Source organism: Mustelus asterias, chromosome 10 (genome assembly GCF_964213995.1).
Source record: "Mustelus asterias chromosome 10, sMusAst1.hap1.1, whole genome shotgun sequence".
Lineage (NCBI taxonomy): Eukaryota > Metazoa > Chordata > Chondrichthyes > Carcharhiniformes > Triakidae > Mustelus > Mustelus asterias.
The window spans coordinates 74,811,087-74,817,798 of record NC_135810.1 but is presented as its reverse complement, the minus strand read 5'-3'; positions in this window follow the sequence as shown (position 1 = coordinate 74,817,798).

Here is a 6,712-nt window from a genome sequence, read left to right as displayed (position 1 = left end):
AGGATTTACTTCCACTTGGAAATAAGTGGACGTATTAGCGAGAGGCAACATGTTTTTGTGAAGGGGAGGTCGTGTCTCATTAATTTGATCGAGTTTTTCAAGGAAGTGACGAAGATGATTGATGAGGGTGAGGCAGTGGATGTTGTCTACATGGACTTCAGTAAGGTGTTTGACAAGGTCCCTCATGATAGACTGGTGCAGAAGGTGAAGTCGCATGGGATCAGCGGTGAGCTGGCAAGGTGGATACAAAACTGGCTCAGTCATAGAAGACAGAGGGTAGCAATGGAAGGGTGCGTTTCTGAATGGAGGGCTGTGACAAGTGCCATTCCTCAGGGGTAAGTGCTGGGACCTTTGCTGTCTGTATTATATATAAATGATTTGGAGGAAAATGTAACTGTTTTGAGTAGTAAGTTTGCGAAAAACACAAAAGGTTGGTGGATCTGCGGATAGCAATGAGGACCATCAGAGGATACAGCAGGATATAGATCGCTTGGAGACTTGGGCGGACAAATGTGCAGTAATGCATTTTGGAAGGTCTCAGACAGAGAGGAAATATACAGTAAATGACAGAAGCCTTGAGTATCGATAGGCAGAAGGATATGGGTGTACAAGTACACAGCTCACTGAAAGTGGCAATGCAGGTGGAGAAAGTAGTCAAAAAGGCATACGGCGTGCTTGCCTTCATTGGCTGGGGCATTGAATTTAAAAATTGGCAAGTCATGTTGCAGCTTTATAGAACCTGAATGGAGGGATATGGTCCCCAGAAGGGTAGGGGATTTTAGTTCAGTCAGGCAGCATGGTTGGTGCAGGCTTGGAGGGCCGAAGAACCTGTTCCTGTGCTGTAATTTTCTTTGTTCTCTTTGTAAAACAAGAATTCTGCTGCCTAAAACCACAGAAATATTTTACAACAGGGTGTACCGTGTAAATCACAGGAGAATTAGTTATGAGGAGAAATGGTGACTTCACAGGACAGCCGGCTGATTATTGAGTATTACAATTTTACATTTATTTTGTTTCTAAGTTAGGGAATTCCAACTTGAAAGAAAAAAGGAAGACTTGCACTTATAGACTGCATTCAATTTCCGCAGACATCAGAGCACTTTATGACTAATGAAGTACTTTTGAAGTGTAGTCTCTTGAAATGGAGAAAATACAGGGAAAGGCTGAGAAGGTTAATCTGGAAAACATGCTCTGATTTTATTAAATTAGTAGCTCGCTACAGCGATCAATTATACAACTAATCATTTTTAATATACTAAACAAATTAATAAATAAGGTTAAGATAGACATGGCAGGTGTTGTGCCATAGTTACATCATGTGAGACTTTGTGCAGAGCAATGTTATATTTACAGTAAGTATAGCTTGACGAATTTCGACTCAGAGATGTTGAGCTAGGGTTGAACTGCAGATATTGGGGCAGCAAGGAGAGATAGAGTGATCCAGAGACTTTGTTCCAGGAGACTGTCACACCCCTTGATGAAATAGAACAAGAGGGTTGGAATAGAATCATAGAATACTTACAGAGCAGGAGGCCATTCGGCCCATCAAGGCTTCACGGACAACAATCCCACCCAGGCCCTATCCCCATAACCCCACATAATTAGCATCCTAATCCTCTGACACTAAGGGGCAATTTAGCATAGCCAATCCACCTAACCCATACATGTTTGGATTGAGAGAGGAAACCAGAGCACCCAGAGCAAATCCAACGTACAAACTCCACACAGACAGTGACCCAAGGCCGAAATCAAACCTGGGTGCAGTGAGGCAGTAATGCTAACCACTGTGCAGCTAAGTCATATTTGCTACCTGTGTGGGTTAGAACAAGTACTTCAGGGTGGATGGGAAAACTGATGGTGGCACCATGGAGGTCATTCAAGTGAGGGTGTGAAAGGGAATGTGGTACTAATATAGGGTAATATTTTCAGGTGGAGAAATACGGTTTCCTGCAGCCATTACTGGGGATCCTGGAGTTATGTTGCCTGCCTCGTACCAGTGTTAAAGGTATCTCTTCACAGTTGGAGAAGAACTTGGAGTGGGATGGTGAGAATCTAGTTAATGTGGTCCACGTAGGAACCAATGTCATATGTTCAATAAGGAATAATCTTCTGCTGAGAGAGTTTGAAATTTAGGGTCCGAATTAAAAATCAAAACCTCAAAAGTAATAATTTCTGAATTGTTACCTGAGCCATGCGCCAACAAAGATTGGGATCACAAGTTTAAATGTGTTGCTGAAAAGGTAATGTAGGAGGCTGGGGTTTCAATTCATGTACAACTAGCACCAGCACTGGATAAGGAGGAGGTTTTCCATTTGGATGCTTTGCACGGAAACCAGACTGGAACCAGTATCCTGGAAAACTGAATGACTAATTCAACAGAAGGCCTTTACTCTTGTAAAGGGAAGGTTGAAATTATTCAGGATAGGGAGAGTTCAAAAGTAGCAAGATCCAGACCAAAGCAATATTTTCTGTAAAAAAAAGAAAGTGGATCATGAAGGAACAAAAAAAGTAGCAAGGTTAATCGTGCATTAGTTACTATGGTGACATCAGGGAAAATTAGGAAAAGGTCAATGCTGTAGGTACTATGTCTGAATGTGCGAAGCAATCTCAACCAATTAGAAGAATTAATAAGGTAGTTAGAAATGAATTGATTTGATCTAATGGCCAATACTGAGGTATGGGCCAGGATTTACTGGTCCAGTGGACATCATCACAGGTCAGAGCCGTTTTAACGGCTCTCCAAATTTGCCTGTCTCGGCTACAATGATGCCCACCGTTATCGGGGCTGGAAAATCCCGGCCATAGCTGCAGATTGTTCAAGATTGGAAACTAAATATTTTGGGATGCTTTTAGAAAAGGTAGACAAAATGAAAAAGGAGGAGGGGTAAGCCCGATGATAAAGGATTGGAATAAGGCAACAAAGGGAAAGTACCTGAGGTCAAAAAATCAAGAAGTAGAATCAGTTTGGGTGGATGTTTAAAAACACAGCAAGGGGCAAAAACCTTGGTTATCCTCCTAATGGGCCTCCTGATAGTGACTGTAGTGTAGGGCAGAGTATAATTAGGAAATTAGAGGTGCATATTGTTACGACGCAGAGGCTGATCCCCTTCAGAGAAACCACACCGAATCCCCCAAAAAGGAATACCTCACTTCATAGTCTGTTAAATGTGTTTGGGAAGGTGTTAACTTCTGCATTAATGTTTAGAGGTTCATTAACAGAAATACCTAAAACTCACCTTAACTGAATACTTAGCAAGTTATTTATTTAACCAACCGGGAATTTTAACTAAACAAATAACATATGGATTAAATTTAGGTACTTCTGGAATGGCTGTTCAAATAAATACAAGGTTCCTTCATTAACAAAAAAATTAATAATTTAGTCACTCTCAAAAAATATACTACAGGTGTTTTGGCTTTGGAAAACCTTTGGAGTTCTTCTGTTGATTCCACTGACTGTAAGCTCTTTCTGATTTGGTACCTTTTGTTAGATAGATGGAGTTCTGTTAAGAGATATTTTAAGCTGGCAGGGAGCCACTCTTTCCCTCTTAGATGTTCAGAGGTGGCAGCCCTTCAGTTGAACTCCAGGCAGGCAGTTCATCTCTTTATAACTCTGATGACCTATCAATTTTCCTACACCGGGATTGGTCTGATGTTGTCAACAACAGAAAATTCAAATTTGATAGGTTCCTGAAAGCTGAGTGTCTTCTTTAAACTGATAGGCTGTCAGAATTCAAAAGCCTGCAAAACCTGTTACCCAGGCAACCCTGATGCTTGGTCCTCATTACACATTTTGCAATCTGCGTACCTGCGTTTTAAACATTCAAGCACGGAACACAAAACCAGCTTTTCAAGGGACCACACTTCACAAACTCAACTTCACAACAATATAACAAAGGTAATATATTAATCATGGGGCACTTTAATCTTCATGTAGACTAGGAAACCAGATTTACAGTGAAAGTGTTGAATTTGAAATACCCTGGATAAAACACAAACAAAAAGTATTAAAACAGAATGGATTAACTTAGGATAAGAATCACCGCCTTATATATATTACAGAGGTACTGTCTCCATAGAAACACATATAGTGGATTTAAACATGTATTTTTGAAAGTGTATTATTGAACAGGCATACAACTTAACTAATGGCACAGAGTTCTAAGGCATCATGGGAAATAAGCCAGTAAAGTGAACCACATTCCTTGTAACAATACATTCATAAAAGCATAACTGTTATTAGCATGAATACCAGACAGTGAAAGAGACATTCATTGAGCAAAGACAAGCTAGTGATTCCCGGCAGCTCAATGAATAGGTGGAGTCTTCAACTAGATAGGAGAGTCTGGTACTGGCAACAGATGGCCATGGGAAAGTCAGACAGAAACCACGAGAACTTATTGTTCCCATGCTGTCAGAGAATATCTGTAATTGGTCAAGGTATATGACATTTACTAATGATGATTGACCTGTACTAATGATGTTTGGCTCATGATGAGCCAGAGGACGGGTAAAATGTCTTTTGGAAAATGTAGCAATGCCACCATGATGTAACTTCAGAGAAGTGTTGGACTTCCCAGCTCTTTCTCTCCCAGTGTACATTCGTCAATAAAGAATGTCCTTACCAGGATACTGTTGAGTCGCGCGTCTTTGCATTAGTTAAAGTTGAGCTCAATACTTAGCCTCTGAAAGTGTTGGAGGAATTTGAAATATCCTGGGATTAAAACACTAACAAAGACTATTAAAATGGAATGGATTAATTTAGGATAAGAATCACAGACTGCCATATCAGATAGACACATATAACCACAGTTTTAGCCCCACAGAAAGTATAGAGGACAAGTTCATGGAATTATGACAAGATAGTTGTCTAGATCAGTATGTCAATGTGATATTGTGATAATGGTGTATATGGATTTCAGCAAAGCATTTGATAAGGTTCCCCATGGTAAGCTATTGCAGAAAATACGGACACATGGGATTGACGGTGATTTAGTGGTTTGGAACAGGAATTGGCTAGTTGTAAGAAAACAGAGGTTGATGGGAAATATTCATCCTGGCGTTCAGTTACTAGTGGTGTACTGCAAGGATCTGTTTTGGAGCCACTGCTGTTTGTAATTTTTATAAATGACCTGGATGAGGGCGTAGAAGGATGTGTTAGTAAATTTGCGGATGACACTAAAGTCGGTGGAGTTGTGGACAGTGCGGAAGGATGTTGCAGGTTACAGAGGGACATAGATAAGCTGCAGAGCTGGGCTGAGAGGTGGCAAATGGAGTTCAATGCGGAAAAGTGTGAGGTGATTCACTTTGGAAGGAGCAACAGGAATAGAGAGTACTGGGCTAATGGTAAGATACTTGGTAGTGTGGATGAACAGAGGGATCTGGGTGTCCATGTGCATAGATCCCTGAAAGTTGGCACCCAGGTTGATAGGGTTGTTAAGAAGGCATACGGTGTGTTAGCTTTTATTGGTAGAGGGATTGAGTTTTGGAGCCATGAGATCATGCTGCAACTGTACAAAACTCTGGTGCGGCCGCACTTGGAGTATTGCGTTCAGTTCTGGTCGCCGCATTATAGGAAAGATGTGGAAGTGTTGGAAAGGGTGCAGAGGAGATTTACCAGGATGTTGCCTGGTATGGTGGGAAGATCGTATGAGGAAAGGCTGAGGGGCTTGAGGTTGTTTTCGTTAGAGAGAAGAAGGTTAAGAGGTGACTTAATAGAGGCATACAAGATGATCAGAGGATTAGATAGGGTGGATAGTGAGAGCCTTTTTCCTCGGATGGTGATGGCTAACATGAGGGGACATAGCTTTAAATTGAGGGGTGAGAGATATAGGATAGATGTTAGAGGTAGGTTCTTCACTCAGAGTAGTAAGGGCGTGGAATGCCCTGCCTGCAACATTAGTGGACTCGTCAACATTAAGAGCATTCAAATGGTTATTGGATAAACATAAGGATGATATTGGAATAGTGTAGAGGGGCTTTAGATTGGTTTCACTGGTCGGTGCAACATCGAGGGCCAAAGGGCCTGTACTGCGCTGTAATGTTTTATGTTCTCTAATATTTGTTTGCAAAGTCAGGAATGTAACACAAATACCAAAATGATAGCTCCAGGCTTATGTCAACAGAGTAAAATTTCAAGCACAGAGTGAACTATCAAGCAGTTTTTTTTTAATACCTTTTTTTAATGTAAAGCACAACAGAGATAAATCCTTTGACTGCTTTGACAATTCAACTTTGTGCTCAAAGTTTTATGCAGAGCCATACTTTGAACAATCTCAATCGACACCAGATCTAGCTAAAGGGTGCATTACCTCTTCCAAATGTTTCACAAGACCATATCCAAAGGGTTATCTTACCTATCCAAATGAATCTACAAGGTTAAGATCTGCTTCTATCAGGTCTAATCTGCACACTTTGGGTTTCAGACACTTGCCTCAGCAAAATCTCACACGTTGAGGAAGATGCTGATTTAGGTGCATAGCTGCCTCCATGAACCAAGAATATGCAATTTAGAACCCAATCCCATCCCTCCCGTCCGCACACATATGCTGGGGCGAGGGGAAGGTGCACAGAGATTCAAAATATATTGTGCATCTTGGATTTCTTCAATTAAATTGTGATTAATTATTAGAACAAAGGTGATGTACTGCACCCATTGTCCAAAGGTTTGGTATGTATAATGCTACACAGTTTTCAATAGAACAGCAAAAGG